This window comes from Kogia breviceps, chromosome 19 (assembly GCF_026419965.1).
Source record: "Kogia breviceps isolate mKogBre1 chromosome 19, mKogBre1 haplotype 1, whole genome shotgun sequence".
In the NCBI taxonomy this organism is placed as follows: Eukaryota; Metazoa; Chordata; class Mammalia; order Artiodactyla; family Physeteridae; genus Kogia; species Kogia breviceps.
Window position 1 is genome coordinate 36,533,596 of NC_081328.1, and position 24,569 is coordinate 36,558,164.

The following is a 24,569-nucleotide window of genomic DNA, read 5'->3' on the forward strand; positions in this document are numbered from 1 at the left end:
CCCTAGGTTAAGGGTGGGGTGAAGAAAAGATACTCAAAGCAGTAAGGCCTGCCAACCTGGTGAAATCATGTCTTACAGGATGTGATTTTATGAGACCAATTTGCCTTTGAAGTTTTAGCCACATCTTAAATAACTGAGGATGAAAATCTGCTGCTGCCAGCCTCCCTACAGGATTTGCATTGGAGTCAAGATTAATAAACACTTGAAAAGCGTAGGGGGAACTAGAAATTGGCTTGTGGCCTGCTTACACACAGGACTGAATTGAAAGTTATCTTGTCCTCAATAAAAAAAATAATGCCAGAGCTGAAGAGAGACTGAAAAGTAGGCATCTAGGCCCCTTTCCTTTGCAGATATTCTGCATTTACTAGGAAAATAGTCTTGGTATAGAGGCTAGCCTTTGGGATCTGATGCCTTTTTTTTCCTAAATAAAATCTAGAGGGTAACATCTCTGTATTGTGAATTGACTCAAGAAGAAGCCACAGACACAAAAAACAGCTCAAACTGTTCATATTCTTTAGTCCTTGGGAAGCTGTACCAGCAGATTTCTAGATATGGTCTATTTTAGTTCAAAGTGTGATCACACTGTATAAAATATACATTCACTGAGAATGAGGCAGAGCACAGATACCCTGGGGACCTGACATCAGGAATTAGGGCAGGCCAAAAAAAAAAAAGAAAACTCTTTAGGCAAAAAGGCACAATTCCAACATTCAGGAGGAGAAATTTGTATTTTTCTTGCCCCAAACCAACATTAACCACTTAGTGGGAACCACAGTTTTAGGAACTTTGCATCAGGAAATCCTGAACACTTTCTGCCCTGTCCTGATGTGTCTCAGTGCCAAGTGATGCCAAAATATGACATCTTTGTTTGGCCCTATGTACTTTTTTTTTTTTTTTGCAGTTCGCGGGCCTCTCACTGTGTGGTCTCTTCCGTTGCGGAGCCCAGGCTCCGGACGCGCAGACTCAGCGGCCATGGCTCAGGCTCAGCGGCCACGGCTCACGGGCCCAGCCGCTCCGCGGCATGTGGGATCTTCCCGGACCGGGGCACGAACCTGTGTCCCCTGCATCGGCAAGCGGACTCTGAACCACTGCACCACCAGGGAAGCCCGGCTCTATGTACTTTTACTAACATGATTCATCACTATCTTATCTCAATTTAAGAGGATATCATGTGGAGGGGAGGCTGACAGGATCAAAGGAATTGAAAAGGTAGAAGAGAGAAAAAGGAGTCTCTGTTTTACAGATAGTGCTATTCTTACTGTCTGACAGAGTAAATCACTTTCTTTAGTTTATAAGCCCCTTTTATTTTTTCCGGGAATTAGAATACTATAGTTCTATCCAGCTTGGGTTCAGACTTGAAGTTTACAAATTGCAGTCCTGAAAGCAGACACTTGTTTTATCCTCCTAAACAAGAAGTTAAAATTAAATGGTAAAGTCTTTAAGGCCTTAGTTTTCCCTAACTTTCCCCACCCTCATGGTAAATGGACAAGGAAGCCCAATATGCTGTATTACAAACACTACGATTCAAACTTAAATTTTAAGGATAGGCAGAGTAAGTTGAAAATGAGTTCCTTTTGCTTTGTTCTTTTTTATTATTTTTATAAGGGGTTTCAAATAAAAAGGATCAGAAAGTGACAGAGATAGACGCAGTAATTTGCCTAAAATTAACTGCAAAGCAGTGACAAAAGCCATGAAGACAAGAATTTCTGATTCCCAGTCCTGTCTCCTTTCCAAATACCCATGCCGTCCTAAGTAACTGTCAGAGGACAAGTGTTGAAATATTAGGGGGACTACATGCCCTAAATTTTACTGGACAGTCCTGATTTCAAATATTCTCCACTGTTGTCATAGCCATGTAAATGTCCTAGAAATTCCAATATTCTGGCATATGAGTTTAAAGGAAATGAAAGAAGAATTGTGGGCCTGGGAGTCAAGGCAAAGTGGGCACATGATAGCTGGTGTCAAGGCCGGGTAACAGGAAGGAGACAGAAAGATCTGATTGCTAGAATAACCAGGCAGCTCAAATGAAGGTAATAGAATCCCTTGCTGCAGAGCATCAGCTGCTGCTAGAAAGAATGCTCCCTCCATGAGCGTTCAAAACAGACTCAGAGCAATGTTGCTGTTTTCAACCTACCTCTGGAGTACTAGTACTCCAGCCTCCATTAAAGAGGATGAGATCTGACAAATAGGGAGATCTGCCACAGTAACAAGTCCTATAAAAGCAGAACAATGTGGGTAATCCTTTAATGAAAGAGGTGGTGGGAATAACTTCATTAGAAAATATTTTCATGCAGCAACTTCGAAGTCTTCCAACTGCTTTACAAAATCAGGTCTGTTCACTCCTCACTAGGACCACCAAACCTAGCAAGAGAAACAAGTTCTCTAGGTTCATAAATCCATACAGTTAATCCTAGGCTTTTAGTCCCTACATAAACAAACCCTAGAGATCCAAAGGAAGTATACTCTTTATTTAGTACAACTAATCCATTACCACTCTAAATAATTAGAAATACATTGAAATGCTTTTCACAGTATTTCTTCAGTGTGAAAGGGAGAGTAGAAATCCATGGAGCAGAAGAAAGGGTCAGTTCTTTTCCTTTTACCGTGACCATTGCTAACCTTGTAATTCCATGTAGTAACCCTAAAGGCACATTCTCATCAGCCAGGCCCACCTGGCCTCATGTTCTGCAGAGGAGGCCAAATAACTCTCCCCAGTACTAGGGTTGCCAGATAAAGTACAGGACGCCTAGTTACATTTGATTTCCAGATAAACAACAAATTTTTTAAAATAAATTGTTTATTAGTATAAATATGTTTCAAATATTTCATGGGACCTGCTAATACTAAAATATGCAGTGGGGGGGGATACTTATACTAAAAACTATTCATTGTTTACCTGAAATTCAAATTGAATTTGAAGATTCTGTATTTTTCTGTATTATTCTGTATTTTTGTTTGCTAAATCTAGCAACTCCACCAGTAGTCTTTCAGATTTTGAAGATGGCAGACAATGGTTTTTGAACTGTTTGATTTTATTAAAGGGAATTTTAAAGTAGCTTTGTGTGTTTACAAAAATCTTTCTCTTGAGAGTCATTGGCATTCTGTCATGTTTAGTTTTTTAGGTTATGAAACCCCTAAAAGGATTCTCTGACTCCCTTCTTCTAATTTTCATATTCCCCAGGGTATTAACTTTAGTGGAAAACAGCATAGGTTGATATCAACCAGCTCCATAAAAATCAACTTGTCTCTTCAAATATTTCAAATACTTTAAATAGTTTTTCTGAGATTAAATACCCATGTTCAAAATAGGGTGGCGACTGTGCCATATTTTATAAGAGAAATTGCTTTGAGAGTGATGTTGGCAAGATTATGTGGAATAGCAGCCAAATGCTGATCTACCGCACTGGGAAACCGATGATGGTTTTTTATTTCTTTCTCTCACCACTGTTACTATCTTAATATCCTTTTAGCATTTCCACTCACCTGCAAATGATGCAGGCAGACATTATAGACCTGATTCTGCCACTTTGGGAGAGATCAAAGCTTAACCATTTTAATGCGGGAGGGAAAAACACCACTGTGAAGAATAAATATTCAGAGTTTTAATCAAGGAATATCCCAAGAGAATCACATTTTACTATAACCCAGGAAAGAGAAATATTTTCCATAATTATTAATAATTTGGTTCTTTAGAAAAATAAAGAACCAAATAAAAAATAAAGAACAAAATAATTTGGTTCTTTAGAAAAAGAACCTCTTCACTTGTTTATTAAACATTTACTTAGTGCCTAGAGCAATTCATTGTGTGTGTATGTGTGTATAAGCTTTGACTGAAATATAATTTTCATACAATGAAAATGGAGAAATCTTAAATGTTCAGGTCAATGCATATTGACAATTGTAACCACTGTGTAACTACTAGTCAAAACAAGATATAGAATATTTTCATCACCCCAGAACGTTTCCTCATGGCCTTTTCAGTCAATCCCCACTCCTGCCCCCACTTCACCCGAGCAACGCAACTACTTTCTGATTTCTGTCACTGTAGATTTGTTTTGCCTGTTCCTGTACTTCATGTCAATGGAATCTTTTAGCATGTGTTGTGTGTGGATGGGTGTGTGTGTGTGTGTGTGCGTGTGTGGCTTTATACAACATAAATTTTTTGTTTGTTTTTTATTTAGTTTATTTGTTTTTATTTTTGGCTGCGTTGGGTCTTTGTTGCTGCATGCAGGCTTTCTCTAGTTGCAGCGAGCGGGGGCTACTGTTCGTTGCGGTGCGTGGGCTTCTCATTGCAGTGGCTTCTCTTGTTGCGGAGCACGGGCTCTAGGCATGCGGGCTTCAGTAGTTGTGGCTCGTCGACTCTAGAGCACAGGCTCAGTAGTTGTGGTGCACGGGCTTAGCTGCTCCGCGGCATGTGGGATCTTCCACGACCAGGGCTTGAACCCATGCCCCCTGCATTGACAGGTGGATTCTTAACCACTATGCTACCAGGGAAGCCCCAACATAATGTTTTTAATCTACACATGTTGTGTGTATCAGTATTCCATTCCTTTATATTGCTGAGTAGTATGGTAGGACTGTAATTTATTTATTCCTTCTCTTATTGATGGACATTTGTATTATTTCCAGTTTTGAGCTACTATAACTAAGGCTACCTATGAGTATTCTTATTCAATTTTATACAAATATGTCTTCATTTCTCTTGGCTACATACTTAAGAATGGAATTGCTGTGTCATGGGTTAAATATATATTTAATTTTATAAGAAATAGCCAAACAATTCTCCAACATGGTGGTACCTTTTTACAGGCCCACCAGCACTATATGAGGGTTCCAGTTTTTCCACATCTTCACCAACGTTTGGTGTTGTCTTTTTTTAGCCCTTCTAGTGGATGTAAAATGGCATCGCCTTATGGTTTTAATTTGCATTTTCCTGATGATTATTGATGTTGAGCATTGTCACAGGTTGAATTCCCTTGGAAGCAGACTCACTGGGAGATTAGTTGGCAGGAGGTTTTTTAGGGAGTGCACTTGGGCTCAACATCTGTGGAAGAGAAGAGACAGAGCATGACTGAGCAAGGGAAAAAGTTGAGCTATTATACAATGTAGTGTCAGAGGCCTCAGCTGACCTTCAGAAAGCGCTGAAACTGGGATGAGCCGTCAAAACTGTTCTGAGTTTGGACAAGTGGCTGGGTTTTTGTACCCCATGTTGATTAGTCATTGGATGTAGGCCACTGAGAGAAGAGGCTCTTGTTTATTAAACATTTACTTAGTGCCTAGAGCAATTCATTGTGTGTGTGTGTGTATAAGCTTTGACCTTGGGGAAGTCAGGACTCTTCAGCAGAGGCAATCACTGAAGTGAAGCTGTATGCTGGCAGCCTTTCCAACAGCTGAGGAGTAAGTCCTTCATTCCAAAAGGAGAATCAGACTGGCATATCATAGCATTTACTACAAGCACTTTTCATGGCTTATTGGCCATTTATATATTTTTGTGAGGCATCTTTTCAAATCTTTCACCCATTTTTTAATTGGGTAGCTCAACTTTTTGTTGTTAATTTCTAGGCATTCCTTAAATTATCTGGATATGAATCCTTGGTCATGTATATGTAAAATGAAAACTGTTTTCCCAGTCTGTCATTTGTCTACTCATTTTCTTAGTGATGTTTTTTTTGCAGCGAGCAGGGGCTACTCTTCATTGTGGTGCGTGGCCTTCTCATTGCGGTGGCTTCTCTTGTTGTGGAGCACAGCTTTAGGGTGCGCAGGCTTCAGTAGTTGTGGCTCGTGGGCTCTAGAGCACAGGCTCAGTAGTTGTGGCACACGGGCTTAGTTGCTCCGTGGCATGTGGGATCTTCCCAGACCAGGGATTGAACCCGTGTCCCCTGCATTGGCAGGCAGACTCTTAACCACTGTGCCACCAGGGAAGTCCCAGTGATGTCTTGTGATGAGTAAATATTTATAATTTTGATGAAGTCCAAGTTTTCCATTTTTTCTTTTATGGCTAATGCTTTTTGTGTCCTGCTGAGAAATGTTTGCTTCCTTCAAGGTCACAAAGATACTCTTCTGTACTTTATCTAGAAGCTGTATGATTCTTGTGCTACTCACTTTAAAAAATAAGGTTTGGGCTTCCCAAACCTTGGGCTTCCCCAAGCTGACAGGTAGCCCAAGCTAAGATTTTACAGAAACATCATTCCAGCATTTAAAAATAAAAGAAAGAATCAAGGAAAAAGAGGAGAATGAGAATAAAGAAAAGAAAAAGTAAATCTTTACTTTCTCAAGATAAAACCAAAGGGAAGGGCTTCCCTGGAGGTGCAGGGGTTGAGAATCTGCCTGCCAATGCAGGGGATAAGGGTTCGAGCCCTGGTCTGGGAAGATCCCACATGCCGCAGAGCAACTAAGCCCGTGTGCCACAACTACTGACCCTGCGTGCCACAACTACTGAAGCCCGCATGCCTAGAGCCTGTGCTCTGCAATGAGAAGCCTGTGAACCACAATGAAGAGTAGCCCCCACTCGCCGTAACTAGAGAAAGCCCGCGCGCAGCAACGAAGACCCAATGCAGTCAAAAATAAATAAATAAATATATTTTAAAAAATAAAACCAAAGGGAGATTCTGTTAATAAGACATAGCAAAGCTTCTCAAAATCCTCTCTTCTATTCTCCCTCTTTCTCTTAATACTTCATGCAGAGGACAGTTGTTTGAAACTTCCTCCCAACTAGCTCTGCTTTTCCTGGTTTCTCCATTCCCTGCCTTCCTTTTCCCATCATCTCTTTGGTCCCTGACCCCAAACAGTCTGATAAAATTCTTCCCACTTTCCTATAAATATCTGCCTTTTTCAATGTAAATTAAATTGAAGCTCTATTGCATTTTCTCCAGGACCCAATACCCTCATTTTACCAATCGAGCAGCAAAACATTCTTTTTGCCTCGTGGGAGAGAGGAAGGTTGTGAAAATTCATACTTACCGTATTTTTTTCTGTCATATAAAGGAGTGGTCCCCAGCCTTATTGGCACCAGGGACCGGTTTCGTGGAAGACAATTTTTCCACAGAGAAGGGGGGTGGGGATGGTTCAGGCAGTAATGCAAGTGATGGGGAGCAGCAGATGAAGTTTTGCTCACCTGCCGCCCATCTCCTGCTGTGCAGCTCTGTTCCTAATAGGCCACAGACCGTGGCCCCAGGGTTGGGGACCCGTGATATAAAGAACTTATATGAACAAACTTATAGATACAGATATACAATACCTTTTTCCTCCTACATGTGATTATTTCCTTAGGCTCAATATCTAGAAGTAAAATCAGGGATCAAAGAGCGTGAACATTATTTTTTATAATATTTACTTTCTCTTCTGCAAATATAATCCCTACAGTTATGTACTCTTTTTTTTTTTAAATATGCCACATTTAAATTTGTTTATTTATTTATTTTTGGCTGCATTGTGTCTTCGTTGCTGCATGCAGGCTTTCTCTAGTTGCAGGGAGAGGGGGCTCCTCTTTCTTGCAGTGCGTGGGCTTCTCATCGCGGTGGCTTCTCTTGTGGAGCACGGGATCTAGCCATGAGGACTCCAGTAGCTCTAGGCTACTCTAGGCGCGAGGGCTTCGGTAGCGGGCTCAGTAGTTATGGCTCGCAGGCTCTAGAGCACAGACTCAGTAGCTGTGGCTCACAGGCTTTGTTGCTCGGCGGCATGTGGGATCTTCCTGGACTAGGGATTGAACCCATGTCCCCTGCATTGGCAGGCAGATTCTTAACCACCGTGCCACGAGGAAGTACCAGCACGAACATTTTTTTTTTAATTTTTTTTTCAGCACGAACATTTTTAAGGCTCTTAAAAATGTTGCCAAACTGATCTCCAGAAATGTACAAATTTACATTCTTTTGAGCAAAATATGAGAATATCTGCTTCCACGCCCTCCAGCATCATGTTATTAGCTTTGTTTTCTTTTAATCTTTGTCAGTTTGGTAGGTGAAAGTGGTATCCCATTGCTCTTTATTCTCATTTCTTTGATTCCTAGTTAGGAAGAACTTTTTTTTTTAACATTGGCCACTTTTATTACTTTGGTGAATTGCTATGCACTTTATACTATGTATTCTTTCACTTATCTCCTCAAGCACCACATGGAGCACATGGTATTATTCTCATTTTGCAAAACTGAGAAATGTATGGATTAATTGACTTGCCTGGGATCTCAGTGGCTAGTAACTGGCAGAGCCAGTGCAAGAACCCAGGTTAACCTGACACAGGACAGGCACTCTTTCCACCTCAACGCTCAGTCTTCCCGTGATCTCTTTCCATAAACTCCAGGGCTGATGTAATTTAACCTAAAGAATGGCTGGGGGGCTTCCCTGGTGGTGCAGTGGTTAAGAGTCCGCCTGCCGATGCAGGGGACACGGGTTCGAGCCCTGATCTGGGAAGATCCCACGTGCCGCGGAGCAACTAAGCCCGTGAGCCACAACTACTGAGCCTGCGCATCTGGAGCCTGTGCTCCACAAAGGGAGAGGCCGTGGCAGTGAGAGGCCCGCGCACCGCGATGAGGAGTGGCCCCCGCTCGCCGCAACTGGAGAAAGCCCTCGCACAGAAGCGAAGACCCAACACAGCCAAAAATAAATAAATTAATTTTAAATAAAAAAAAAAAAAAAAAAAAAAAAGAATGGCTGGAACAAGACAAGTCTAGAGCTTGAGTTCTCATTTAGTTCTTCCCTAACAGATGGTGCATAAATTGGCCCACTCAAGAGCAGATGAGGAGACTTCCCGGGTGGCATGGTGGTTAAGACTCCATACTCCCAATGCAGGGGGCCTGGGTTCAATCCCTGGCCAGGGAACTAGATCCCGCATGCGTGTCTCAACTAAGAGTTCACCTGCCGCAACTAAGGAGCCCGTGAGCCGCAACTAAGAAGCCTGCCGGCCGCAACTAAAACCCAGTGCAACCAAATAATAAATAAATTAATTAATTTTAAAAAAAGAGTAGATGAGTTTCCATCATCTGTGTCATTTAAATATTGAGAACTGTGCATAGCAGCAATATTCACAATAGCCAAAACATGGAAACAACCTAAATGTCCAGCGACAGATGAATGGATAAAGAAGATGTGGTGCATATATACAATGGAATACTACTCAGCCATAAAAAAGAACAGAATAATAACATTTGCAGTAACATGGATGCAACTAGAGATTATCATACTAAGTGAAGTAAGTCAGAAAGAGAAAGACAAATACCATATGATATCACTCTCATGTGGAATCTAAAATATGGCACAAATGAACCTATCTACAAAACAGACATAGAGATCAGATTTATGGTTGCCGGGGGGTGGGAGGAAGGAGAGGGATGGACTGGGAATTTGGCATTGGTAGAATCAAACTATTACACTTAGAATGGATAAACATCAAGGTCCTACTGTATAGCACAGGGAACTATACACAATCTCCTGTGATAAACCATAATGGAAAAGAATATTTATAAAAGAATGTGTATATGTGTAAAACTGAGTCACTTTGCTATACAGCAGAGATTGCCACAACATTGTAAATCAACTATACTGCAATAAAAAAGTAAAAATAAATAAAAAATAAAAATAAATGAATATTGAGAATTGTAAAAAGACATTATTTTCTCTTGATGGTCATCAGACTCTCCCACCTTTTCAACAGAGCCACCCAAATCTGTCTCTAGAACCTCTCAGTGCCTTAATTTCTTCATTTGTAAAATTAGGTGTTGGACTAGATAAACTTTTAATTTCTTTCTAGTTCTTAAATTATATTTTTCTAATTTTCTGTGGAAAAAGTATGCTTCCATCCATCAGCTGTGGCTAATGAAGGCTGCATTTGACAGTTTGTGAAGTTTAGGAAATTCCTTTTAAGAATGCTTTTTTCCTTTTTGACCTGCTTTTCTGTCCTTCTCACTGTCCTGTCCCCTTGATATGTTGCCTTATTTTCCAAAGGATCTCTATGTCTCTCTTCTCTGTCTCTGTCTCTCCCTGCTTGGATTTGGATATTCCCCCCCCCCAGTTTTGTTTCCATGGTCACAGTCTGTATGTTTCTACTTTTACCCTAGACTCTTTTTCTCTAGACTCTTTACCATTCTCTTTGCATCTATTTTCTGTGTTCATCTCTGTAGAAGTTACAGAGATAGCCATAAAGTCTGGAAACATAGATAACAGTTTATATTTTTACAGATTGAACCCCCTTGATTACTTCTTCTGGGGTATGTATGTTTATTCAGTGAAAATGAAAATCAAAGATAAATTATACGAGACAAGGTATCACAGACTCATTTGCAAGGAATGGTAGAAACTATGCATTAGCACTGCATGTGCTGTGGGTTGTTGGCCCATCGCATCAAACTAGGCATCCCTAGTGAGGAACATATCGTGTAACGTTACTGAACATAGCATGTTTCGTATTGTAATATTCATAAATCTTTTAAGTATATTCACTCACGTTTCCAGATTTATGGCCCCTTGTAGTTCATTAGTGAATTTTTTTCTTGCCTTTCCTTTCTCTTTGTGTTATCCATATTTCTTCATAAGTATGCTCTTCATTAGAACTGGCCCCTGTTTTAATGCCTTAGTTTTGAAATAGAACAAAATGCTTAAGTGGACTCTATTGAGAACCAGAAGTTGTAGAACAGTTGTGTTTTATTTTTGCCCTTCTATGTTTCCATCCACCGCCAGAATTTCTGTCCCAATTAAGAAGAGGAAGTTACTCAAGAGAGGCCCCTTAGCAACACTCAGCACCCATTTAATAAAACAGCACATCAACCATGGCCTTTTTACTTTACTGAAACAATCATGAAATTATTAAAAACAATTTAAAAAAACCCTATTGAGTATTACTTCCTGAGGCTTTTATTTTATTTTTAAATAAATTTATTTATTTATTTTATTTTTTTTTTGGCTGCATTGGGTCTTCGTTGCTGCACGCGGGCTTTTCTCTAGTTGGGGCAATTGGGGGCTACTCTTCCTTGTGGTGCACGGGCTTATTGCTGTGGCTTCTCTTGTTGTGGAGCATGGGCTCTAGGCACACAAGCTTCAGTAGTTGTGGCTCATGGGCTTTAGAGTGCAGGCTCAGCAGCTGTGGCCCACGGGCTTAGGTGCTCCACGGCATGTGGGATCTTCCCGGACCAGGGTTTGAATCCGTGTCTCCTGCATTGGCAGGCAGATTTTTAACCACTGCACCACCAGGGAAGCCCTTCCTGAGGCCTTTAAATGTTTATCTATTATTCCTTTCTTTCCTTATTTTGCAATATCATTGAGAGACAAGAACTTATTATTACCACAGCACAAATGAGAAATGGATGTACAGATAGGTCGTGAATTTCCAAAGTTCTCATTAAGTTGGACCAGATATGAAGCCAGAGACTGGGTCTCTCTGTTGATTGAGTCTCTTGGCCAGGCCTTTTTATCCTACAAGAAGCTGCCTAGTTAATGTAGAAGATGTGGCTTGCTTATTCATTGCTCTTGGAAAATGAACCTCTTTTTCTGTTCCTCCCTGAAAGAAAGAAAGAAAGGAAGAAAGAAAGAAAGAAAGAAAGAAAGAAAGAAAGAAAGAAAGAAAGAAAGAAAGAAAGGAAGAAAGGAAGGAAGAAAGGAGGGGGAGTGAGAACAGAAAAAAGAAAGAGGAGTTCCCTGGCAGTCCAGTGGTTAGGACTCGGCGCTTTCACTGCCAGGGCCTAGGTTCAATCCCTGGTCAGGGAACTAAGATCCTGTCAGCTGCACTGCAGGAAAAAAAAAAAAGGAAAGAAAGGAAGGGAGAGGAAAGAAAGAAAGGAGGGAGGGAGAAAGGAAGGAAGAAAAGAAAGGATCCATAGCAGCCTGCCATCATCTGGAATGGCTCAGGTGGTAGCCAGCCACTTAGAGGCAGGGAAATTGTTGTGGTCACTGGTGATTTCAGTGATTTTTCCCACCACCAGCTGTCATCACAATTTCCAGAAAAGCTGCCAAGAAAAAGTAGGAATTAGCATTTCACAGATCCACCTCTCCCCACCATTATGGATCTTGGAACTTTTCCTGACTACTCTTTGCCCTCATACCTTCCTTCCCACACCAATCCAGATAAACAGGCAAGGTATTTGACCTCACCTACATTTGAAGACCTCAGTACTTGAGAAGTTACTAACCTTCTGTCAGAAATCCTTACTGAGACTGAGTTATGATTTCTTTCCCTAATCTGGATCGTTTCCTTAAAATTAAAACACCCAGGGATATGCACTTTATCCATACTTTCCCTTTTCCCTTTCTCCTCTTGCCCTCCCCCACTCCAAACAATGCAGTCAAGGTTCTAACTATAAAGACACTTATCACACTGTAAGGGAACTGGTAATTGAAGTGCTTATCTTCACTCTAGAGCTTGTGACTTATGCAGCACAGTGCCTGGCCCATTTTTGGGACTTAATGAATGTTGGTTGAATAGAACTTGCCTAAATTGGCCTCAGGCACCTCCTGAATTTCACAGTGTGCTGAGCTCTAGGGAAAATTAGACTGACTAAGCCAACTGCTCCCTTCCTGTCTGGGGAGACCCACCCAGAGACCAGAACAGGAGGCCACACCTCTGCAGAGGGAGAAAGAGGGCTTGACTGATGTCCCCCTCTGCCTGTGATCCCACCCCACACTTTTTCCTCTGTAAATACGGCCATCCTGAAACTGGTTTTTTCCAGACACGTTTGTGGGGCAGAGCTACTAATAGAACATGCTGTGGGCTAGATAGGGATCAGAATAGAGACCATAGCCTGAATTATATCATAGGAAGCACGAAGAACATTAGGTTAGAATTTGATAAGAACCTAAGTAGACTAATCTCTGAAGAGAGATATCTGTCTGTAGGGGTTAAGATTGTGATCTCTAGAGACCTGCTATCTAGGTTCAAATAGTATTTGTGCCGTTTTTAAACTGTGTGACCTTGGACAAGCTACTTAACCTCTCTGTACCTCAATTTCCTCACCCATGAAGTAGGGATAATAATAGTACCTGCGTGACAAGGTTGTTAAAAGAATTAAATCAGTTAATACTGTTCCTGCTCAATATTGTTATTACTAAAGAGGATGGCTTTGGATGGCAGCAGGTTTAATATGCTGAGGTTTGTATGTGCAAATGCAAGGATGGGGAGAGTTAATCATTAGGATCTGGAGACAGTGGAATTACGTTGTACAAATGAATGAGAAGAATTTGGAGTTTAGGGTGGGGTAGAAATCAGAGGAGAGAGTAAGGAGAAGAAATGAGGGAGAAGGGAAAAATTAAAAGCCATTTCAAATTTCCAATAGTATAACAGCAAGATATCTTTTAAGAACGGGTATATTTAATTTGAAATTATTTATGTTGCTGAGCTCTAAACCACCACTAAAGTAAAATGGTACAACTTGGAGAGCAGTTTGGCACTATCAAAATAAAAAGGTACATATCTTTTGATTCTTCAATTCTATTTCCAGGAATTTATCCTACCTTGGTACTTGCAAACAGACTCATGGCCTCTTTGTAATGCCAAAATTTTGGGAACCACCTAAGTGTCCATCAGCATAGTCCATCTATGCAATGGAATACTATATAGCCATTAAAAAAGATTGAGGCAAAGGGGCTTCCCTGCTGGCACAGTGTTTGAGAGTCCACCTGCCGATGCAGGCGACACGGGTTCGTGCCCCGGTCTGGGAAGATTCCACATGCCGCGGAGCGGCTGGGCCCGTGAGCCATGGCCGCTGAGCCTGCGCGTCCAGAGCCTGTGCTCCGCAATGGGAGAGGCCACAACAGTGAGAGGCCCGCGTACCAGGAAAAAAAAAAAAAGACTGAGGCAAAGTTATACATATTATTTATGGTTAATAACCAAGCTAAAAAGAAGAGAGTTCTATCGTAGGCAGAGGGAGAGGGGAGAGCACCAAGAGCCAACTGGAGGAGCAATGCCAAAGTCCAAGCTGGAGTCTACATCCTAGAAGAATAGAAACATCACACCTGGAGCAGCTGGTGGGAGTAATGAGAGTTGGGAATCACAAAGCCTCTGCAGAGCTGCATGGAGGGAAGATCAGCATGAGAGCAGGCGGGGAATTAGCAAGCGGGAAGGTCGTTGATGATTCCTTTCAAAGCAGCTTGTGGGCTTTCCCGGTGGCGCAGTGGTTGAGAGTCTGCCTGCCGATGCAGGGGACATAGGTTCATGCCCCGGACTAGGAAGATCCCACATGCGCGTCCGGAGCCTGTGCTCCGCAATGGGAAAGGCCACAACAGTGAGAGGACCGCGTACTGGGGGCGGGGGGGGAAGCAGCTGGTGTTTGTAGGTCCCATACAGAAATCGGTAATTATGTGATGCCTGGGTCTGGTTTGCTTAATGGACCAGGGACGGATCAGAGCAAGGTAGTAAAGGAGCAGGTAGATGGGGCTAAGAAAATGAGCCTGGGGGGTTGTGGGTGGATAATCACAGTTATGTAGATTTTTAACTAGCTTTTCAACTGACTGCAAAGGATATTGATTTTAAAAGTTGATAGCAATAAAGAGAGGGGCCTCACTGTCGTATTAGATATTTTTAAAATCAGTAGCTTAGATGATGATAGCAGTAAGATTTAAAATCATCTTAGAGAAAGACAAATATCATATGACATTACTTATATGTGGAATCTAAAAAAAAAGATACATGTGAACTTATTTACAAAATAGAAATAGACTCACAGACATAGAAAACAAACTTATGGTTACTAAAGGGGAAATGGGGGATGGATAAATTGGGAATGTGGGATTAACATACACACACTACTATATATAAAATAGATAAACAACAAGGACCTACTGTATGGCACAGGGAGCTATATTCAATATCTTGTAATAACCTATAATGGAAAACAATCTGAAAAAGAATATATATATGTATAACTGAATCATTGCTGTACACCTGAAACATTGTAAATCAACTATCCTTCCATTAAAAAAAATAAATAAATAAATAATAAAATCATCATGACAGATTAGAACAAAGTGCCAAAATCAACATGATGAAATTTGACAGGGATAAAGTAAAGACTCACATTTAGGTCAAAAAATTAAAAAGTCAATTGTACAAGGAAGGCATGGGACTGGTTTGACAGCATTTTACATGAAAAAGGTTTAGGACTCACCAAACTCAATGTAGTCACAGTTTCATTAAAAGACACAAGGTCAGATCAAAAGAGATAATAGTGTCACTGTGCTTTAAACTGACCAGTTCTGGGTACCTCATATTTATTTATTTGACAAATACTATAATTTATTATTTTCTTCTAATGAACACCTACCATGGGCTTTTTTTTTGAGCGGAGAAAATTTTTAATTTTAGGGGTTTTTTTTAACATCTTTATTGGAGTATAATTGCTTTACAATGGTGTGTTAGTTTCTCCTTTACAACAAAGTGAATCAGCTATACATAAACATATATCCCCATATCTCCTCCCTCTTGCATCTCCCTCCCACCCTCCCTATCCTACCCCTCTAGGCGGACACAAAGCACAGAGCTGATCTCCCTGTGCTATGCGGCTGCTTCCCACTAGCTATCTATTTTACATTTGGTAGTATATATAAGTCCATGCCACTCTCTCACTTCGTCCCAGCTTACCCTTCCCCCTCCCCGTGTCCTCAAGTCCATTCTCTACATCTGCATCTTTATTCCTGTCCTGCCCCTAGGTTCTTCATAACCATTTTTTTTTTAAGATTCCATATATATGTGTTAGCATACGGTATTTGTTTTTCTATTTCTGACTTACTTCACTCTGTATGACAGACTCTAGGTCCATCCACTGGGTACCTCATATTTTAAAAGATATTGATGAACCTGTCTATGCCCAGGGAGAGAACAGGTTGGAAAAGGATCCAGTAACTTACGTGAGGAATAATTTGATGGAGTTTAAAGATATTAAATATTGGGAAGAAAAGACTAAGGTGGATAAATAATTGCTATCCTCAATTAGCTGGTTTTTTTTGTTGTTTTTTTGTTTTTTTTTAAGTACGGGCCAACAACACGAAATTGTCAGTATCCAACCATCTTGATCTATAAAAATGCTATTTCATTTGGGTCAACCGAATAGAAGACGATGTCAACTCCTTTTGAAATGCTGCAGAGGGCAAATGAGAATCAATGGTTGAAAGAGAGAAGCAAATATTACATCAGCACAGGAAGGAATGTGTCACAATCAGATGCTCAAGGACAGAATGAACAGCCTCACAGAGTTCTAGGTTCTGTCACACTGAGAGAGCCCAAGCAGAGCTGGGTGACAGTCTGTTAGGAATATTTAGCATTTTCTGCATTCAAGTGGGAGACTCTCCATGACCTGGCCTGTGCATCCAACCTCTCTACAGTACAGAGACAACACATGAGACCAGTGTGACAGCCACTCTGGCCATCCTGTGTTGTCTCACACTGCTGTATCTTTGTGCATGTCAGTCCCTTGCCTAGAATTGCACATCTCCTTGCTATGTACCCTGCAAATTCCTACTCATCTCTCCAGATGCAACTCAAGTCTGGCCCCACCTGAACTCTAAATGGTGTGTCATACTCTCTCTTTTATACCTTGTACCTTGTGCTTACTTCTACAGTGGAACTTGTTCTTTTGCAAATGTTTTGTGAACTTTTCTCTTTCCTACTAAATGTGAGCTGCTTATGGGCCAGAAACATGTCTCTTTCATCTTCCATGTTCCCAGTGATTAGAGCAATGTCTTTGGATACTCAATAAATATTCACTAAATGAATGAGGTTGGATGTTTTGATTTTATATATATATATATATATATATATATATATATATATATACATAAAATAAAAATTATTATACATATGCATGTTGAATCAAATGTTAATCAAAACTAACATCCTTACTATGTGTGATACACATTGATATTTTCTTTTTAATAAATTTATTTATTCAGTTATTTATTTTTGGCTTCATTGGGTCTTCGTTGCTGCGTGCGGGCTTTCTCTAGTTGCAGCTAGTGGGGGCTACCCTTCGTTGCGGTGCACGGGCTTCTCATTGTGGTGGCTTCTCCTGTTGTGGAGCACAGGCTCTAGGCGCGCGGGCTTCAGTAGTTGTGGCACATGGGCTCAGTAGTTGTGGCTCGCAGGCTCTAGAGCGCTGGCTCAGTAGTTGTGGCGCACAGGCTACTGTGGCATCCGCGGCATGTGGGATCTTCCTGGACCAGGGCTTGAACCCATGTCCCCTGCACTGGCAGGCAGATTCTTAACCACTGCGCCACCAGAAAAGTCCCACATTGATATTTTCTATTTTATTCATTTTAAAAAATGGAAGTCATGATCTAGGTTCCAAAATTAACTTGGGTTCCCAAACTTACACCGAAACACACTGAACTACAGGGTCAACAGCAGGGATTTGAACGGAAGATATGAGAACTTGATAGAAGCTACAGGCCTTCTTGCCAGAAAGATGCATATATGGACTAAACTGACATTCAATTTCAGAAGCTTCCTGGACCCACTGAAGTCCTTCTGTACATCACAGGTTATGAGAAAGTTCCTTCTAACGCTGCCATCTTATTTTTGTGAGACGCATTAAAGTAGTCTAGGAACATTTCAGAGTTGTCCATACAGAAAGCACAAAATTGGAAGGGAGGTACATAAAGAACAAAGAATAGAAGGAAAATTCTGAGATGGGATAGGCAGGACAGATAAATACATGTGAAAGGTAAAGGAATGGGGAACAAAATAAATCCTGGCTAAAGGTTAGGAGGAAGGGAAAGGTAGGTGCTGCTAGGCCAGGGTTTTAGGCCTGTAGAATCTGACATTCTTTCCAGACAATGGAGCTTGGGGTTCCAAGCCCTGTAGCTTTCTTCTCCCCTCCCTATGGCTCACTATTCCTCCCTCCCATTTTTAGGCAGCCGTTATGGAAACTCTGAAACTCTTTTTCTCTTTTCTTCCAGATGGGAAGCTCTGGCAGAAAAAATGTTTTGGCCTGTGTGCAATGACTCCATTCTCTCTGCCAAGGGATAAAGCTGAAATCTGCTTTCTTGGAAACCATCTCATGTCTTTAGGAAGCATGACCCTAGTTAGGGAGCAACTGGGACCTTTGTGTAAAGGGGAGATAAGAAAATAATTTTCAGCATCCACTAGTACGGTGACACACAAGGATAGTAGGATGTGAACACCAACAAATGATTTAAAAATGGAATCTCCTGTCTCTAAGATCTAAGCTCACACAGACTATTACATTGGGCTTCTTTGATTCTTAAATAACTCTAAAGTGTTTTCAACAATCTGTCAGGGAGGCAACAGACATGCAGCTCACATTTTCACAGGACAAACAGTGAAAGGGACATGTATGAGATCTAGAAGCATAATACAATTGACTTCCTATGGAGCCCTCAGGAATCTGGAGATTTTAAGAACTTTTGTGAGGTCCAGAAAACTTGGAACATTACTATAGACCACAAGTAACTAGACTGAGGCAAAGAGAATGGAATTTGGGGTGGGGTTAGGTAACCTGAGTTAGTCCCTAGATAGGCCCCTGACTCACTATGTGATAATGGCTGGTCACTTCCTGGCTCAGTGTTCCAGTCCCCGTCCACCCTTTCCCTGGCCCCTTTCCCTGTCCAAGAAAAATAAAATCACAACTTTATTCTTTCTTGAGAAAGTTAACCATGATTGTTTCTATAAAGCAATCTGGAAAATAGCCGATCTCTTAGGGCAGCATTATGAGATGATTTTGTTCATTTTATAACCAATGTAATAACCTCCTGGGTGGTATATAAAGCCATGAAGATGGCAAACTTCTTATTTGTTGTTGGGATCCTCACATGGGCATGGAATAAATAAGTGGTCTGCTTGCCTCTTCTGTCTTTGGGGATGACACAGTTGTATAGTAAAGGCCTCTGGAGAGAGATCTGGGAGATAACTGGGTAACACCCAACTAAGTCAGGGAATGAGTCAGGGCTCAAGGACTCGATACCAACCTCTCCCACTTCTGCCAGGAAACCTCTGGGGTGAGACAGAGATGAGAGAGGAGCCGAGGGGCGGGCCTCACAGCAGCCTGCCCCTCGGGGCCTCTGACTCGTGGTTTCACCCTGGTTTGCCCTGCAGCTGTAACATGTCTGCTGACACGCAAGCCCTGACACGCTCATCCTCCCCCTTTCCCAAACTTCTGCTCAGTCTCAGAACTGTCATACAAAGTGAAGTAAGTCAGAAGGAGAAAAACAAATATCATATATTAACACGTATACGTTGAATCTAGAAAAATGGTACAGATGAACTGGTTTGCAAGGCAGAATTAGAGACACAGATGCAGAGAACTAACGTATGGACACCAAGGGGGGAAAGCCAGGGGGGTGGGGGTGGGATGAATCGGGAGATTGGGATTGACATGTATATACTAATATGTATAAAATGGATAACTAATAAGAACCTGCTGTACAAAACAATTAAATTTTTTAAAAAAAGAAAACACAGGGCAAAATACAAAGGACTTTTTGTCAAGGAGGTGACGAGGAAGTAGAAACTAAACTTACCACCGAGGAAACCAGGATAAGAGAAGGGCAGAAGAGTGTCATGGCTGGGCTGACACAGAGATTAGGACCAAGGACTGAGGCTGAGCAGGACCAAGCAGCACTAGCCTGGAATCCTGTAAGACTCAAGAGCAAAATGGCAAAAAGTCACATTTCTTGTTTGGAGGTACTCGGTTCTCACAAATCCGTCAACACCATTCCCAGTTTGTGGCAATTCTGAGAAGTCTCCCCTAGTGAAAAAACAATTTTAGGCACCTACCACGTACCAGTCATATGTTTTCACATAGGATTTCACTTAGTGCTCACAACAGTCCTACAAGGTAAGTTTTATTATCCCCATTTCACAGATGGGTACACTGGGCCTCAAAAGACTTAAGGAATTTGCCCATAGAATTTGGACCTGGCCAGTTGGATTACCCTATACCAAGCTGCCTTTGATTTGAAGTCAAATCAAATCAAAATAATGTCAAAATAGTAGAGACTTCTTAAGCCTTCCAGGAACAGTAAGGAGCAGACCAGGTAAGGAACAATGAATGGAGACCTCTAAATCTCTGAACGTAGGTACTTAAAAACCCTGGAATTGCTGGGTTTGCATAGACCTCTATGCAATCTGAGATCCCAGTGAAACCTTGGTACCCTCTAGTGGAAGTTTCCTGCATTCACACAGCTTTCCTGACTTCAACTGCGAAGAGCTGGAAACGAAGCCCTCACCCAGCCACTGGAGAGCATCCCCAAAGAATGGCCAACTGTAAGATACATGTTTGTATATCAGGGCCCATGGAGGGTAGAGGAAAGAATACAGACCAGAGGGAAGGTGTGCTGAGCCATTGGTTCACAAGGGTCCCCAAAGGGAGTCCTTGTTAGGCCTTTGTGCATTATTAATAGGAGCTCAATACACATCAATGGGGGCTGCAGGTTTTTAGGGCTCAAGAGAGTGATTCTTTTGTGTGTGTGTGCGATACACGGGCCTCTCACTGCTGTGGCCTCTCCCGTTGCGGAGCACAGGCTCCAGACGCGCAGGCTCAGTGGTCATGGCTCACAGGCCTAGCCGCATGTGGGATCTTCCCAGACCAGGGCACGAACCCGTGTCCCCTGCATCGGCAGGCAGACTTGCAACCACTGTGCCACCAGGGAAGCCCTGATTTTATTTTTTTAATGGGGGAAATTAGTGATCAGAGATGCAAAGTGACTCCCAAGGCCACAAGGAAGTCAATATCAGCAATGGTGAGACTAGAACCCATGTCTCCTGCCTCCCAAACCAGAGTTCTTCCCATTGTAACACACTTCCCATTCTTTGGGAACCCAGCCTATGAGAACAAGCTCCCAGGCTCCTGAATCTCATGCCTACAACCCTGCAGGCATTCCTGGAGCTTCTTCCCCAAGTTCCCAGTGCCAAGATGTCAGATTTATTTCTGTCTCCCTCCTCCCGCAGAGGTAATCTCTGCGAATGGAAGTGGGTTAGAAACAGATTACTCTGATCCAGGGACTTTGTTCTCTCCTCCCTGAATGTGGCGGGGTTGGGGAGGGCCCGGGGTGAGGGAGAGGGGAAGTCACAAATAGCCTGAAATTCCCTTTTAGGATTATCACTTGATTTAGCCAGCTGGGGCGAAAGTGGAGCAAGAAGAGGGGAGGGATTAGTTCTAGACCTAGCTTGAACAGCAGGGTGCATGGGCTTCTTTTCTGGCTGAGCCAGGATGAGCAATATCTCTTCCTTAACATACCTTTAGAAATAAAGAGGCTGAGGCAGGCAGCAAAGGATAAAGGAAAAAGCCTTTGTCTTCAGCAGCAGGGATGAATGCAAGGATGGATGAGACAGAAGAGCAGCTAGGAGAAGAAAGTCATGCAGCACAGAAATAAGGAATCACTTTGGGGTATGGAAACAACCTTCATTTCAATGGTTTTAACTTTAACAGAGCTGAGAACTGCTCCCTAGAGGAAAAGAGCTAACACACATATGGCTTCCTGAGGATTTCCAATTCATATCCAGGTTATGGGCTCTTTTGCTTTAGGAACACTACACTGGGGTGGACTCTGGGACTGCTGATGTTATCTGTGTCCAGCATAAAGAGCAGACACTTACTAGGACTCTGCTAGGCTCCATATATCCCTTCCACAGCTATCATGGGACTTGGAAGCAGTTACCATAACTAAACAGAATGGGAAGATGTATTAACTCATTTAATGACTTAGTAACAATTCTGTAAGTTAGGTACTCAATTACCCCTTCTCTATGGTGAGGAAAAGAAGTGGAGCTAAGATGTATACTCAAGCACCACTATGTGAGAGTCATAGATACTAACCTCTTCTAGTGACAAAGAAGCTCTGCTAACACTGTTAGCTAAAGATCAGTTAAGAACATTTCTTAGAAAATCAGAATTCTTGGTTTCTTCTATGTCACCTTATCTTGGACAATTCACTTCACTTCCTTTGCTCTTCACGTGCTCTCTCAAGGGAGGGAAGTACAACATAAACACATGGCAAGCCTATCACTCGCTTCAATCAAAGTATCATATTGCTTACGGTAATCAATAAACGTACTGGAATCAGATTCTTCCGATTCTCCAGAAGGATCTTCCATGTTCAAATCAACAGTGCTTCTCCTAGAATGCAGACTACCAGGCAGAATTTCAGAAGTTCCAATATTTGATATCATCTGCCACTGAGAGGGAAAAAAATGCAAATACAGTACATATCCCACTGCTCATGGGATATCCCATCTTCTTTGGATCCATTTAGAAATTTCAATAAGACGAGTGATTCCAGGAACGCCCCGTATTTGCGGAAACAGGAAATCAACTTTGCCCTCTGCCTCGTCATATTTTATCTGGGATTCTACTGATCCACTTATTTTTTTTCCCCCATGATCACTTATTGAATAAATATTTGAGTGTCTACTACGTGCAAGACTGTTTTTTGCAAGGCTAAGCCCCTGACCACCTTATTCCTTCCTCTAATTACATAATGAGCTTCCTTCTCTTGCTCTTACTTTGCTTTTTCTGAAATGCGAACTACTTGGGTTGTAGTTGGGTTGGGTTGTAGGATTACAAAATATCCTTTTCGTGTTAACTTCCCCAGGCAGACAACTCCCAATTTTCCATGGAGTTAATGAGATAGGAAGATAATACGAATTTTCCAAAACAGCAGCTAATAAAACCTACTTATAATTATAACCCACTTATAATTCATCTCAGAATGAATTAAACAAGATTGACTTCCCTTATTATTTCATCCAGGTTGATATGGAACAAGTTTGCATTCCCTGAGAAACTGACCAGAAGGCAGGCAGAGATGATCTGGGATGTGTTGGCTACCATGTGAGGCAAACCTAAAACTCAACAGTGAAGAAGATAATCCCAGAAAGACTATATCAATGTTCTGTATTAATAACCACTCATCATGGATTGGGGTTTCCCCACTTTGTCAGGAAAACCAGTAAAAAAAAAGTTCATGTTTTGTTTTCTGGGGCATAGAGTAGATTGACAGGACTCTGTTAAGATACATCTTGGGACTTCCCTGGTGGTCCATTGGTGAAGATTCCACACTTGCAATGCAAAGGGCACGGGGTTCAATCCCTGGTTGGGGAACTAAGATCCCACATGCTGCAAAGGGTGGCCAAGAAAATGTTAAAAAAAGTAAAAATTAAAAAAAAGAAAAATAATTAGATATATCTCATTTAAATGCTTAATATATATTCTTTAATTATCACATATGTGTAACACCTAATTTCATGTCACTATTAATGTATCATGCTATAGGTTCTATGCTGTGGCTAGGACTTGTGGGGGAATTCTTACCCTTGAAGAATATACAGGGACTTCCCTGGCAGTCCAGTGGTTAAGACTCTGTGCCCCCACTACAGGGGGTGCAGGTTCAATCCTCAGTTGGGGAATTAAGATCCCACATGATGCCCTGCGCAGCCAAAAAAAAAAAAGGAAAAAAAAAATCAATGTGTGTGTGTGTGTGTGTGTGTATATGTATATACACACACAGTATAGTTAAAAAGTCAAGATTTAAGACATGAGATCCCCAAACTCAAAAGTAATCTCTCTTTCCTGTGATAGTCCTTAGCATTTTACTTGGACCTTAGTAGCAATTCTATTTCTACCTGTACAGCCCATAGCTCCCAACTCACTGCAAAATACCATAGGTAGGGCTTCCCTGGTGGCGCAGTGGTTGAGAATCCGCCTGCCGATGCAGGAGACACGGGTTCGTGCCCTGGTCCGGGAAGATCCCACATGCCGCAGAGCAACTAAGCCCGTGAGCCATGGCCGCTAGGCCTGCGCGTCCGGAGCCTGTGCTCTGCAACGGGAGAGGCCACAACAGTGAGAGGCCCGCATACCGCAAAAAAAAAAAAAAAAAAAAAAAAAAAAAAAAAAAAAAAAACCATAGGTAAATGCTCAATAAATGTTAATTGACAGAATGAGAAAAAACCCAAGGGTAAGTATGAAAAGTGTCTGTCATTCAACGATGATTACAGCACTGGATTTTCCAGGATGACACCAACAACATGAATCCTTTAACCACTTAATGTGAAGCAATACAGCGTAGTAGTCAGTGCATGGGTTCTGGAGTTTGCTTGAATTTGAAACCCAGTTCTGCCAGTTATTAGCCGTGCGACCTTAAATAATGTACTTAATTTCTATGCAACATATGTAAAAGGAGCATATTGCTCGTTTGTGGTGAAGACTGAGTTAATATATGTTAAAAGTTTAGAAAGATGCCTGGCACCCGGTAAACAATTTCTAAGTATAAGCTATTTTTTGTTAATAAAAATATTATTATGCCTCTGTCTCACAATGGCAAACAGATAAATGATTTTGTCAGTCCACGTGTCTTTTGCTTCAATAAACATAGTAGTCATTAATTTCCTTAATTTGCTAGTAAGAAAGAATATTCTTCATACGGTACAGATTGGGAAAACTAGAGCTCCGGATTAAGGTTACCCAGCATATCGAGGTCGGATACAGACCCAGAAACTAGTCATTTTTGCCCCTTCTAGGATCCAAGAAGCCACTGAAGTAAAATAATCATCTCGGAAAGGAAACATCTCTTCGTTCACAAGGTGCAGCACTGTGCCACTCTTACTTCAATGCAGTAACTCCTGGCAGCCAGGAAGCCCGGCGC

At 41.7% G+C, this 24,569-nt stretch overlaps 1 long non-coding RNA gene across 1 annotated transcript; it reads right to left on the reverse strand.

Moving 5' to 3' along the window:
- Positions 1 to 4,696: 4,696 nt before the first annotated feature.
- On the reverse strand, positions 4,697 to 24,494 carry LOC131745873 (uncharacterized). The gene is made up of 4 exons (XR_009332468.2): positions 24,415 to 24,494; positions 23,240 to 23,354; positions 19,449 to 19,561; positions 4,697 to 5,044 (listed from the first exon to the last, which is right to left on the reverse strand). It is a non-coding gene; the product is annotated as an uncharacterized lncRNA (long non-coding RNA).
- Positions 24,495 to 24,569: the final 75 nt, after the last annotated feature.